Genomic DNA, 14,701 nt, shown 5'->3' on the forward strand with positions numbered 1-14,701 from the left:
GTGTGTGTGTGTGTGTGTGTGTGTGTGTGTGTGTGTGTTACTGTGTCTGTGAATCCCTGAGTGTGTGGGTGTGTTACTGTGTCTGTGAATCCTTGAGTGTGTGTATGTGTGCTTGTATCCTGTCATGAGAGTGGATATTACTGCTTCCCAATGAGAAACCACTTTTTCCACTGGCCTTTACCCTTGTCATCTGATAAAACCCTATTTTACCTCCTCTCCGCCCCAGGTGACTATACCTCTGATGTCACCCACTATGGATGTGACGGCTTTGGCCACAGTAGCTTACTACACAGCTATCATGCTCTTGGATCATTAGATCAGTAAACATGTTTGAAACTTGGGAGATTATAACTGTGATGTGGAAGCTACAACATGTATGCAGGTATTGTCATAAAGACCTGTGTGTAGTCTACATTTACATATGGGACACTAATTGCAAACACTGACATCCCCAGGCACATGCAATTACACTGGAAAGAGGAAGGCAGAACATCAAGATCAACATGCAGTTACTGTTGTTACACATGATGCATACTGTCAAAAGTACAAAATGCATTCTAAAACTGTAGTACATGGTATGTCTGATGCCTGTCACCACTACTCAGCAATGGTAATCTACAATTGTCTTCCTAGTATGTTCACCCTGTGCTTCAGACCATATGAGCATGTCCCTGCACCGATGGTGTGGATGACAGGGATGCGGCACAGGCATTGTCATATGCACAGGGTGATAATGTTTGCCAGAGGCCTAGGCTGCACTATTGGATGACATCATGTATGTGGGTTAGGGCCTTTTATCTCATTGAGCATGTGTGGATGTTATGCGCGTGTGTTTTGAGGTGCCCTACATTTGTTTCTGGTGTTTGTGTGTATGTATGCACACAGGTCTGGCATGTGGCTGGCCTACACAGGGGTATTATTGACAGCTGCAGACTGTACAGGGCAGGTTTTACAGTTCACAGTGTCTGGCCACAGCCACGTGACCTGCGCCTGCCAGGGTTGCACGGGCACTTCCAGGCAGAGGTCCAGATTGGGAACTGTCTGATGACACATGTCCACTGGAACCATGTCCCTGTTGGGACTATCCAGGACCATGTGCACATGGCCTGCTGTGTCCTGGTGTAGACAGCACAGCACCAGCTGCAGTGCTGCTGCTACCACCACTATGGGAGCAGGCATGTGAAGTAGCATGTTCACGTAGACCTTCAACAGGTGATGTAGCTGGCCTATGTCCATGTGCCTGATGCCTCACTCCCACCAGATGTTCCAGCACAGACATTCCACGCTCGAGTATTGCCATGCCATGGTCAAGGACTCCCATCATGTCACCCAATTGTCTATCCAAAACATCTGCAAGATGATGGTGAGCATTTGCAATTGCCTGGATGTTGTGAGTTAAAGAAAGGACAGCAGCCCTCTGAAGCCTCAGACCTTCTCTGTTGTGCCATTCAGCACATGCCTGTGCCTCCATTACAGCCTGAAACATGCATCGGGTGAGACCAGCTGATGTGCTATGTCTTGCAGGGGCATGTTGGCCAGAAGTCCTCCTACAAGCAGCCCTGGACACATGCCTGTGTGGGACATCACCAGTCAGTTTTCTGGGATCATGGTGTGCAGGCACACCTTACATAGTCTCTACACATTATTGTTTCATGCTACCACCCTCCAACTGTCCTTCCACTATGGCCACTGGTGATGGGGTATGTGTAGGCATGAGAACTGTGTGCAGGGATGAGGGGGATACAGGTGGAATGGCAACCAATGGCACAGATTCAACCCCTGCCAACCCTACCTTTGCCTCAGTCATAATTTCATCATCACTGCTAGAGTCTGTGGGGACACTAACATCAGGTGGATCGCAGGAGGGCAACACACCTACATTAACACCTGTGAGGGGCAGACAAGAACTGTACATTACAAGTTATACAGCACAGTACAGACACACACAGACACAGACAGACAGACACAGACAGAGACACTTGATATGGCACCCAACAGCATGCAACATGCATGTGATATGGCAGAAGGCATTCAGCTTAGACAATTATAGTGGTAGTTATCATACATCCCTGAGTTGCACACAACAGCATGCATGTGTTATAGCAGAAGGCATGCACCTTACACATTTATAGTAGTAGTTAGCATACTTCCCTGTGTTGCACCATTTGTGTTAGTAGGTTATGCCCCAAACCTGCAACACAATGCATGCACTATGCACCATTGCACCACACTGCCATGTGTTGTGCAACATACCCCACATTTTAACAGACCATTGCTGACCTGTGTACATCTGCTATTGATGCTTTGTGTTGGCCACTGCCCCTATGTGTGAGGAGGACATGAGCAGAAGGGTATGTTGAGTGAATACTATGTTTGTCTGAGCCCTAGCTTGCATATCTTCCCCAAAGCAGTGCATGTCTGTTCAACATTATTCTGCTTACCCCTGATCTGAGTCTACAGACAATGTGCATGTGGCTGTACAGACATGTTTGACATGGCTGTCCCTACTTTGCAATGGTACCACAGACCAACACAGGTTAACAGTACACCAGCCTGATGTGTAGCATATGACCTTGCCAATCACATGTAGAATGACATGTCTTCTGCTGACGTGTTGAATGACATGCATACATGTTTAACACAATGGTGTCCTTTCAAATATACAGTGAGGTAATGGTGTGCCAATGCAGGGACATGTTAAACTAACATGGACCTTCAGCTGATGCAATGTTGTCAGTCCACCCTAAAGATATACAGTGACATACTGCACATTGAGCTGATATGCATAGCCATTGCAGGGCATCATGTGGCTTCACTATTGCTATACAGTGTGAGTTACAGACACAGTTCATAGCCATGACTGTGTTCAGATACAATACATATCCAATGTAGAATGTGACCCATGTCACTGAGGTGTATACACACTAAACCCTAATGTGGAATGTGTGACACAGGTCACTGAAGGGTATACAGATGACACCCCTGCACATCTGCAACCATATTGCTGATGCCTGGCAACTATGCCCAGACATGGCTAACTTAGCAGTACTCCATGTCCCACATGCCATCTGTGTACCTCACACACATGATGAGCAAGCATGACAGCGAGGTCTGACACCAGCAATGTGAATGTACTGTATCTGTGGCCTGATGTGGTTGTATGTGTATGTTGTGCAACAGATGTATGTATTTGGATACTGTATAAGTGAAAGCGTTCATGTCGTGATGCACTCAAGATGTTCAAGACATGTTATGTGGTGGTTTGATGTCATGCCTACACAAGTTGTGCACAGGCCTATATGATGTTTAGTGTGTCACATCTGCAATATCACCATTACATAAAGGTCATAGTTCTAGTGTGTCATGCCATTGTACATCAGGGTGTACACACATGTACATCCCTTCTACTGTGTGTGTGTTGCTTCATGTCTCTGGCCATCCATCATGGCCATGTGTAAACATATTTTGCTTCAGCTATATGCAGTTATGATTTTGTCATACAGCCAACTGCTATTCCAGTTTGTTGGTCTACTAATTTGCAGATTTTCTTCATTGATGATGCTTATCAACTTCTGCAGTCGCTGAATAAACTACACTTTTGTTATATATTCTAAGAGGTGGAGTTCCTGGCATCTTTTGGTTCTTATATTTTGTCCAATGGTTGTGATGGGCATCTATTTCACATGTCAGTGTTGTCCCATATGACATACACCCGTAGATGTCATATGCTCCACTGAGGACAGGGTTATGCAGACAAAGGGTAGTATGTTTGGGATGTGAGATATCATGTTATGCAGGATAGTTAACCAGTGTTGCAGTCAGCCCACAAAATGTCATGGACATGTCAGATAGCACATGACATTATGTGACATTCATAGCAAGGGTATAATCCACAAAGGTGAATCCTGTGCGCTGGTCATACTCCAGCTCCAAAACATTTAGAGTGTATGCACACATATGTTCTCTGTATAGTACTGTTTGTATTCCCCACATGTGTAATGTTGATCTGTAGTACATGTCCCTACAGTGAACCACACCTCCACCATTGTATTTACAGCTGTCCACACATATGGCAATGACAGTTTGTAAGGTTTAGTGTAGGTGTTTCATATAGCCTTCAATTATTACAAATGGATAACCACTGTGAAACATTGCAGGTCTGACCTGTATATATTAACAGGACCACCATCCATTATGTGTACGTGTGTTAAATGGCCACATGGCAGATAGCATGCAATTAACATGATCTGTGCATTATCAAGCCTGATAAATAATAACAATCTCACCTGCAACAGGCTGCTGTCGCTGTGAAATGCCAGAGGTACCTAAATAGGAGTGTCACAGCAGTAAGATCATTATCCACACCTGTGTGACAGCTACAGGGTGCAATGTGCATGTTAGCACATAAGCCAGTACAATAGACTATACTATGGAGTATGCACATCTGTGCATACATAGAGTAGCAAACTATAGTATGTGGCATGTGTGCATACATGCCTTGCATATGACGTTACATTAAATATTGACCAGTAACACATGTAACTATATGAAATATAGTTGTGTTATATGTGCAGTAGTGACTTACCAGGCAACTCCTGGCTCAGTGGTTGTGAGACACCCACCTCCACAATACCAGCTAAAGCTTGTGGATGGAGTTCTGCGGGTGTCCCCAGGTTGGCCAGTAGCTTCTTGGTAAATGTGAGTGGGGGCTGGGTGGGTGGCCCCCCACCTGTTGCAGCTTGTTCCCTGGTGATTGCATTTGCACATTGTTTTGCCCATCTAATGAGGTCAGTGCAGTGCCGGTTCACCTACTGATAGGTGTGATTGTGGTCGCCAACATCATTTACCCTCCTGCAAAGGTCTTCCCACTGGGCATCCCGCTGCTGTGCATCCTGTAGCACATGGCTGAAGAGTGTTTCATGGTTATCAAGGAGGTATGGAATGAGGATCTCCTCCTCCAAGCGGGTGTATGGTGGCAGCCTGGTGCACGGCATACCTGGAAGACATAATGATGGAGACAGATCACAGTAACTCACAGAGAAGTACAGAAGTACAGCTGCACATACATGTGTATCACATTTATTATGTTTACAAATATGTCTTTGCAAATCTGCATGACACTAACACCACTGACATGTTTAACACACACACATTTGACACTTACTGGTGATTTGATGTTATCACCATATATGTGTGTGTCAGGTGATGACATTGTTCATACTCCATGTGGATGTTGTCTTGATGTGGGCATGTCTATTTGCCTGTACTGGAGTCTTTACCTGTCAGCACATGCCTGGATGTGTTCACATTAATGCAAGAGACCTTAATGCTGTGTATATGTCACATATATAGTCATATACCGCCTTAAGGGACATGACCTGTGACCCTGCAGACTTGCTCATGGAAAGTTTTACATGTATGTGTTTTGCCATATACATCTACATGGCACTGTACAGCAGTATAGCATCCTGCCATATATTATCTGCATTGCACATGTGAAACACATGGGACAATGGCTAGCTTGATGGTATTTGCAGGGTTGGATATCAACTATAGCATGTATGGTCATAGTGAACTAGTAGGCTATATGCCCTGGGCCATTTATGAGCCTAGGCCAACAGACAGGTAATTTTCAGTGGCCAGTTCAAGCAGTGCCACAGAACTAATCCACTGGGTTAGTGATATATTTGCCATGCGGTCATCATACCATGTCTCAAAGAGGGGCAATGTGCAGCTTTTCTGGACAGGGGTGTATAGTATGGTAGGGATATGTAAAGTGTATGGGACAGGGATCTGTCAGGCATGTTATGATCCTTGTACTAGAAATGTGGATGTCCATGAAGTATGTGTTTATTTGAAATCAGGATGTGTAAGTATAGCATGTCCAACATCTCTGGGTTTGTCATGGCTTTATTCAGGGTAGGCATCATGCTACACAGTGGAGCTAGGGTTTGGGAAGGCCAGTGTAGGCCATCTTAACATGGCCAATAACCCTTAAAGGAAATATGTGATCTATTATGGGTCACTTGAGTGTTGAGTATGGCTGAACAATGATCTCTATATTCATGGATGACACCCTGACATGATTAGGGGTGCCACTTCGACTACCTGACTGGTGTGGTGAAGTGACTATCAAAGGAAAGACTACTGTCCAGCTGCATCCCATACACACATAGTTTCCATTATTTTGACTGCTGCCTAGGTGGTAGTTCATGGGTACAGGATTTTTAACATAGGGGATGACAATGCAACACTTAGCTGTCAGATTGTGGCCATACATCACACACCACACATCTGACCCACAAAGGCCCTTCTGTATGTTGACCGCAGCACTCATTGAGTCAACTATTGCTACTAGCTCATAGTCATTTGCAAACTTCAATAGGCAGATGCCTTCTGTGTGGTATAGATAACTAAGAGGGGGAGTACCAGGAATGAACCCTGTATTACTGTAGCTGGCACTGGTTTGATGTGTGTGTATTAGTCAGACACCTTTTGTAGTGTTGGTTCTGCCAGCAGTCCAGTTGCCAACCAATCCTGTGACATAGGAATATACACCTAGTTTACTGAGTGTAGCTTGAACACAGCAAGGGTGATGGTGTTCTAAGACCTGGCAAGGTCATGATATGCTGTGTGAATCAATCTCACTGTCATCTACATCTGTACTGACTACATCAAATAAGTTGATCATGGTTCATGGCCTTACAGACCAGACTCAGCAGGGTAGCAGTGCACTATTTCCCATTATCAGTGGTGTCTCCCCCTTTGTGGGGTGTGATAACTGTTGCTGTGCACCATTCAGTGTGTACATAGCCTGACATGAAGCTATGATTGAACATGATGTGTATGTGGAGAGCAAATTGTTCTGACATTTGTGTAAAATACACTGTGGGGTGTTGACAGGTCCCATGCTAGCTGTATGTATGGCTTTAGAGAGTGCAGCTTGTACCTGCATAGTTGTTATTACAGGGGCTCTGTAGTATACATGTATATATAAAAATGTGTACCTGTTGGGGGGAGGCGAGAGTGGGTTTAGGTTATCCAAGACCCTATCTGGATGAACAAGTGCTATTTCTGTAGGTGCAGTACTTCTCATGCCATAGTGCCTTAAAGCATGGCAGGTATTGTTGTTGCCATTATGATTCATGCCACAGCTATAGAATGTTCTGTGGTTGGTCTCATATTTGGCTGATTAGTTTCACAGTAGCTTTGTGTGGTTTTATATGGTGTATCTGCATCTTACTGAGGCTAGGCTGACCAGGGATCACTTCCACTCATGTGTGTTCACTCTTGCAACAGTTACTACCTTCTGTGGTACAGTTTAAGGCAGGGTACCACCAGTTTGCCTTCCTGTTTGTGTTTGGTTGAATCGTGGTTCTGTTTCAATGGCATAATCGCTGCACTTATGTTTGTGCTTAAAGTGCATTTGTGTAGGTTTCAGCATTTGCACATGCATTGTCCATCTGCATGGGCACCGTGACAGTCACCATTTCGCTCTTAAGAAGCATAACATTGGCTTTGGAGACTGACTATGTGCAGCATACTGTTAGCCCTGTTTGTGTGACTATGGTGATCCAGGTCATTGGGGTTAATGAAATCCAACATGCATTGAGCACAGGTGTTGGTACATCAGGAGTTTTCTCAGTTCATAATGGGATAGTTGAGAGTAGCCATTATTATGGTTTTCTGTCTCAAACCTAATATTCCCCATTACAGCACAATATGACACTTGGGAATTCTGAGGCATGGTGGATGATCTATCGCAAGGTGCAATTTGGATTTCACTTTGGCACAAAGGTAGTTGCTCACCATAATGCATCTGAAGTTATGCAAGTGCAGCTAGCATGGGGGTGTACATATCCTTCAGGAATATGGACACACCTGTGGCCTGTGTGTTCCAATAAAGGATAATGGCCAAGAGGTGAGGTATGTGTTATAACTTGGTCATGCAGGGGTGCTCTCTGGAGCATTGAACCATATCTCAGTCACTGCACAGATATGTTCTCCATTTTATGGACTGATGTAAGTGAGTCCATACTGAGTTTCTGAAATGTATCATTGTGTAGCGAGGCCCGCAGTTTATTGCTTGGCTGTCCCTGTTACAGCAGTGGACTTTCACTTGAACTTTGCATGATGAAGGAACTTTAAGGGAAGCATGAGCCCTAGCCAGTATCCAGATTCCCAGGGGTTACAGGTGCAGGCTCTGTCTGGCAAAGCATCATGGTCTGTCAACCATGTTATCCCAGGCAGAGAGATACTGGATACCCTTTGAATTACACCAGTACATTAGACAATTGTGGAATGCAATCCTTTTGTCCCTGTACTGCAGTATCATTCTGTCCAATGGCAGAACGCTACCCAGGCCTTGGGACATACCTGCATGGGCTACAAGACCTGACAGTTCCTACATGTGTTTCCATGCAGTCCAGGCTAGTGCATCACAGGTCCTGCACAACAACATGGAATATGCCAGAGCCATGTGTATAGTTCAAAAGGTGGTCTGAGTGTATGGGTATGTAGCTAATCATGGCAGACAGGCAGCTGACAGTATGTTTGCCCTCGTATAGCTTGATGTGTAACATAGTGCTAGAGTTTGCATTCACAAATGAGTACTGTTGGGCATGTTTCTGGCCACATGTTCTGAAGTGTGGCACAATTTGGCAAACTATGTCATACAGTTGGTGTATTTTGTTGTCTGTCTATTCCATCTTTGGAGGTCTCTTGCTTGGTCAGATACTTAGAATCCTCTGTGAATGTGTGTGATTTCTGATGGCATATGCGGGTGTCCTTACTGTGTTCTGGTAAGGGTATGTGTTAGTTGTGGTGATGAGATGCATGTGTTAACCTACACCTCATGCCTGTCCAGTCTAGTCATGGCTGTAGACTGGACTGCCTTCCAGCTTACCCCTGTAGCTGCATCCCAGACAATGTGTGGGGTGTTGTGTTAGGTGGGTTTGACAGTGTACATGGCATAGAGATTACATTCCCCCAGGATGGCCACATACACAAAGCTGACATTAGTAAATGCCAGTAGATGACTAGTGGATATGCCTGTATGAGCATTCAGTACTACATGTACTAAGTACTGTATTTAGTTTACTTATTTCTTATGAAGATGTTTTAGACAGTGATGCTCACAAGTAAATATTTCTGTTATGGACCTGACAACACTGGCTATTACAGAAATATAGTAGCTACCTTTAGCAGCAATCCTCATCTGAGGAGCACATCACATCCTGATAGTTGATTACAGATGATGCAAGTGTCAACAGGTCTGTATCCTTTTCTGGGTATATACTCACATATCCACCAGAACCATGAGCTCTGTTGGGCATGGACACCCACTCCCCAAACAGAGTCAAGTATCAATAGACTCTACTGCCACTATCAACATGATCAGGATATAAGAGCAAAATAATATGAATACAGAGTGCAGTTGGGTGCAGTAAAAGTAAAGTAGAATAAATATAAAAATTGCACACAACCTACAAAGCAGAAACTTTAATGAATAACAAAATAAAATAAAATAAAATAAGGTAAGCACTTTCACGACTCACAGGTCGCTTCATCAGACAATACTAAAGTTAAGGTCATATCCTTATATAGTGCTATGCAATCATGTGGTACAATTAGGCATTTAAAGAAGTAAATACTCATCATAAGCAATAAAAATAAAACATAAAACAGTTAATACTGTCCATTTATAATACATAAATAGATAAATAAATATATGTTTAAAAGTCTATAAAATAGTCATAAATATTTCACAAATTATATAATACATGTTTAATACTTGTGTTTAAGAGGTCGTGAATTTAAAAAAAGGTTTCAGGGAAGGCATATTATTTAAGCCTGGAAATGTTTCTGCATTAAGTAAAAGAATCCATTTTTGTTCAGCAGCTTCAGTACGATTTTCTAAATCACCACCTCTAATAGTATTATCAATGATTTGTAAAACTAAAAATTTAAAAACACGTGATGAATCCATATGCATAACATGAGTAGCTAATGCATTAGTTGCCTTTTTATTTCTAATGTCTCTATTATGATCCAAAATTCTATCTTTAAATGACCTATTGGTCTTCCCTACAAAATATGCATGACAAATTTGGCAGAAAGCAAAGTAAATAGCATTTTCAGTTTTGCAGTCAGCATAGTGATGCAAGGAGATTTTAAAATGACAAGTGGGATGTGTATAAAAAGCATGACTATAAATATACTTGCAAGCAGAACAATTTCTATATGAAAAAGTGCCTATTCTGTTAGAAGTTGGTCTAGTGGAATGCATAGATTTGTAACAAAGATGCTGTTTAAGTGATTTATTATTCCTAAAAGAAAATGATGGCGTATTACCAGAGATGTTCATAAAGTTAGGGATGGCACTTAAAATATTCCAATGTATCTTAATAATATTACAATAACTGTCAATGTCACTAGAGTATTGTAGGGCCACTCTAAATTTTTCTAAAGGTTTAGTTAAAGGTTTAACTATCATTTGTCTATTATTAGTAGTATTTAAAAATGGTTTACATCTAGTGGCTCTGTATGTCCAAGCTTCTTGAATGATATTATCTATGTCACATTCTGAATATCTTCTCTCCAAAAATTCAGATTTAAGATCTGTAAGGGCTTTGTTGGCATCTGTATTATTATTATGCAACCGTAATATCCTAAACACTTGCCCTTTCAGCACATTTCTAGAAATATGTCTAGGATGCATGCTCTTTTTATGGAGAAGGGTATTCTTTTTAGTGGGCTACTTGTATACTACTGGAGACATTGTTAAGTTCAGATTTAGCAAGTAACACATCAAGAAATTCAATTTGACTATCGGAATAGTTACATGTAAACTTAAGAAAATGTGTAGTACAATGCATGAATGTGACAAAATGATCTAGTTCTGCTAAAGCTCAGTTCTAGGACCTCTCTTATTCGGTATATACTTCTCTGAGGTTCAGGCTAACATGGGAGGACTATGGCTGACAAAGTTCGCAGATGACTGCAAACTGGGAGTCATAATCGACTCTCCAGCTGACACAAGCATCCTCCAAAAGGGTCTCATGGAGATGGATGCTTGGTGCCAGAACCACGGCCTCAAGCTAAATGCTAAAAAGTACATAGTCATCCCCTTTGGGAAAAACAAAGTGCCCACAAATTACCACATAGGTGGTAATCCATTAAGTACGGAAGAAGTAACTAGAGATTTGGGAACCAGTGTAGATAGTAATCTCTCCTTTGATAATCACGTTGCCAAAGTGGTTAGAAAGACCTTCTATATAGCCCACCTTATCACAAAAGGGTTCGCATCTAGATCAAGAGAGGTCATTGTGCCCCTCTACTCGTCACTCATCAGGTCCATAATTGAATACAATGCCCCTTTTGGGATGTACCTTACCCAACACCTGCAGCAACTGGAGAGACCCCAAAAGTACCTCACCAAGAGGATCATGGGCTACAAACAGATGTCCTATGCAGCTCAACTAAAGAAACTCCATCTCTAGTCAGTTGCTTACCGCCTACTCAGAGGCAATCTATACCTGACGTACAAAGCCATGTCTAACCCAGAATTAATGGACATGCTCCACCTCAAAAAATCCAAATCCCTTAGAGCTACACGCTCCAGGGTCTTAAACCACAGCACAAAAATAAATAGGACATGCTGGAGGGACAGATTAATTTCCCAGAGACTCCCCTCACTCTGGAATCGAATACCAATTCATGTTAGACATAGCCCCTTGCTGACCCTCTTCAAGCGAAATCTGGATGCGTGGATGGGAAATCGCAAATTCACCCCTGGGATCTCTTCTGTGTCCCTGCTCGACAGGCACAGTAAACTAATCTTAAAGGGCTACCTTCTGTGACCTACTATACAGAAGCACAGTAGGCTAATCTAACAGGAAAGCGAAAGCCAAATACACTCGGGCTAGGCTTATAAATGCCCTAGGGCAGATAGCCTAGTATCTACCTATGAACCTATGAACCATCACAAAAAAATATCATCCACAATAGACTAATCTATGCATTCCACTAGACCAACTTCTAACAGAATAGGCACTTTTTCATGTAGAAATTGTTCTGCTTGCAAGTATATTTATAGTCATGCTTTTTATACGCATCCCACTTGTCATTTTAAAATCTCCTTGCATCACTATGCTGACTGTAAAACTGAAAATGTTATTTACTTTTCTTTCTGCCAAATTTGTCATGCATATTATGTAGGGAAGACCAATAGGTCATTTAAAGATAGAATTTTGAATCAAAATAGAGACATTAGAAATAAAAAGGCAACTAATGCATTAGCTACTCATGTTATACATACGGGTTCATCACATGTTTTTAAATTTTTAGTTTTACAAATCATTGATAATACTATTAGAGGTGGTGATTTAGAAAATCGTACTGAAGCTGCCGAACAAAAATGGATTATTTTACTTAATGTAGAAACATTTCCAGGCTTAAATAATCCCTGGGATTCATGAAGCTTGCGCCATGCGCCGAAGTAGCGTTGGCGATCTAGCGCCAAATATGGCCATCGAGTGATTCAGGTAAGAGCTGTTTCCATGTGCACTACCAGCATATGTCAGAGTTGCACAGCTCCCGGCGCATATATGCTAATTACCCCATGCACAGCAGTGTAGCATGCAAATGAAGGTATATAGCAATTCATGAAGTTGTGCAGGCATAGCATAAGCATGTAGAAATGTAAACCAAAAAAAATGGTTTACATTTTGTCAAACATAAAATTGGAGCCATGAAAGCAGGCCAAACTTACGTATTATAATGTTAATATATGCCAATAGCTAAATATATAGCCAATGGCATAAAACAACATGCACAACATATAAAAAATAACATTTAATGTCATGGCCACACCAACGCAAAGTAAAACTGCAATGCATCAGTGTGCAAATGGGATCACAAGGAAAATGTATTTAGATGTCATAAAACTGTAATGTAATGCAATTCATGATATCCCCATAATAGTCAATGGCATGCATGCTACACCACAACCATGGCGCAAGGGTTGCTAAGGGTCTGTGGCAGTATTCCGTGCAGTAACTAGGAATTAGCAGTCAGTGCCATGCAAATGAGTCAAGTAATACTGAATTGCAAATGCCCCACCGGTGTAAGGATGTACCACATGGCGTAGCATTACAACACCAAGGAGTGGCCTGGAGGTAAACATGACATCAAGAGAGGGGTGCGCCACTGTAGCTTTAAGCACATTGGATCATTGCTAATCCGTGTTGCATGTTGCTAAGCAAAGCCACAGGATAGGGATGTGGAAGTAGCCATAGCTTTGCTTAGCTGAGAGCACACAAGGTAACCGAAAGTTCATGTGAACGTGGATGAAAACGCGCACAAAACCCGGTAAAAGGTTGTGCGTGGCACGCACCACAGCTGAAACAGGAAGGATACGGGCAGACAATAAGGAAAGGCTGCAGCATGGTAATTGGAGTAGAAATGAGTAATTAACACCTATAAACTCACAGTGGGTCATAGACAACAGCTAACAAGGCTGTTAGCAGCTACCTGCAGAACAGGAAAGGGGAGGTGCCATATAGCAAAGAAAAGAGAACTGTCACAGCAGAACAAAGCAAACTTGCAGTATATCAGCTACATAACACATTTCCCAACACAATCTTGGGTTGTGGCAGCACAAAACAAAAAAGGCGGCAGCTGGAAGCATGCCTGACAATGGGAGGTGAATCTGGTTGAAAATAGAAGTAAAGGGCAATAGATGAATCATGGCAGACAAGCATAAGTCAACAACAAAGGCCCCACAATAGCAGTACCTGCTGTAAAACCAATAATTAAGGTACCCTGCAGCTGGAATAGCACAAACACACCCAATTACACCAGCATCATTCATTGCACAATAGTATAAGGTGGGAAAGCCCGCCACACACACTTGTGTATTCCCAGACACTCTGCACCATTGGTGTATACAGATGGGGAACTTTTAATATGTCTATGTTAGGGGCTGCCATAGCTTTGATTCACCAGCATGTGTTGGAGACTGACTGTGGTGTGGAGGATGATGCTGACAACCATGTCAGGCACCAGAGGAGGAGACAAGTGTTCAGACCCAGGGTAACCTACCAGGGGCTACATGATCTGGAGATAGTAGAGCATTACAGGGTGGACAGGGACATCATACAGCATCTTGTTGAGCTGTGCTGGCCATGCCTCAGAGCCAGAAGTAACAGAGGGGAACCCATCACAGTGGACACGAAGGTATGTGTAAGCTTGAGAATACTAGCCACAGGTACCTTCCAAAGGCCAACTGGGGATATAATGGAGATCTCACAGGCATCAGCAACCAGGGTACTCCACCAGTTCCTGGATGCCATGTTACCACATGCCAATGAGCACATATACTTCACCCAAATGCAGGAGGAGTTGGCCAGCAATATGCGTCTCTTCCACCATGTGGCAGACAACTTGGAGGTACTGGGTGCAGTAGACTGCATGCACATACACATCAAGTCACCACCTGGTGAGCAGGGTAGGCACTACATAAACTGCAAGGGACACCCCTCCATCAACTGCCAGGTCATGTGCAATGCCCAGGGCATTATCATGGATGTGTGTGCTGGCAACCCTGGAAGCTATCACGACTCCCACATCTGGCATGCCTCACAGCTATATCAGGTATTTGCCAGGGGGGACATCCCACATGGCCACCTGGTGGGGGATG

The sequence above is a fragment of the Protopterus annectens genome, chromosome 1.part2, assembly GCF_019279795.1.
Source record: "Protopterus annectens isolate FY-2018-M chromosome 1.part2, PAN1.0, whole genome shotgun sequence".
Taxonomy (NCBI): Eukaryota; Metazoa; Chordata; order Ceratodontiformes; family Protopteridae; genus Protopterus; species Protopterus annectens.